The sequence below is a fragment of the Penaeus monodon genome, chromosome 29 (genome assembly GCF_015228065.2).
Source record: "Penaeus monodon isolate SGIC_2016 chromosome 29, NSTDA_Pmon_1, whole genome shotgun sequence".
In the NCBI taxonomy this organism is placed as follows: Eukaryota; Metazoa; Arthropoda; class Malacostraca; order Decapoda; family Penaeidae; genus Penaeus; species Penaeus monodon.
In genome coordinates this window covers 12853427-12853710 of record NC_051414.1, presented here as the reverse complement: position 1 = coordinate 12853710, position 284 = coordinate 12853427, and the positions used below count along the sequence as shown (strand labels likewise).

Sequence of the window (284 nt, the reverse complement as noted above, 5' to 3'; positions counted from 1 at the left end):
TTCTACTACATGCAAACCAGTTACCGTATTGTTACGCAACAACCGCGTTCTGACAAATGTCGTTTATGAATGATATTTAGACTTACTAACCAAAGTTTACTGATAATAATGACAGTTTCTATCTACAAAGCGAGATGGCACAAGAAGACCTCGATAAGGACTTCAGACTTGTTATTCTGTTTTCATAGGGATGTGTCATTGTTTATGATCACAGTAAGGCCTGTCTCAATAAGATAACATAGCATATAGATAGATATTTACGTGCAGTATATATTCAAATACAT

General features: G+C 34.5%; 1 protein-coding gene across 1 annotated transcript in view; it reads right to left on the bottom strand.

Moving 5' to 3' along the window:
* Nucleotides 1-284, bottom strand: part of LOC119591966 (mucin-19-like) — a gene marked incomplete in the record, with an annotated part of 7802 nt that overhangs the window by 6628 nt on the left and 890 nt on the right.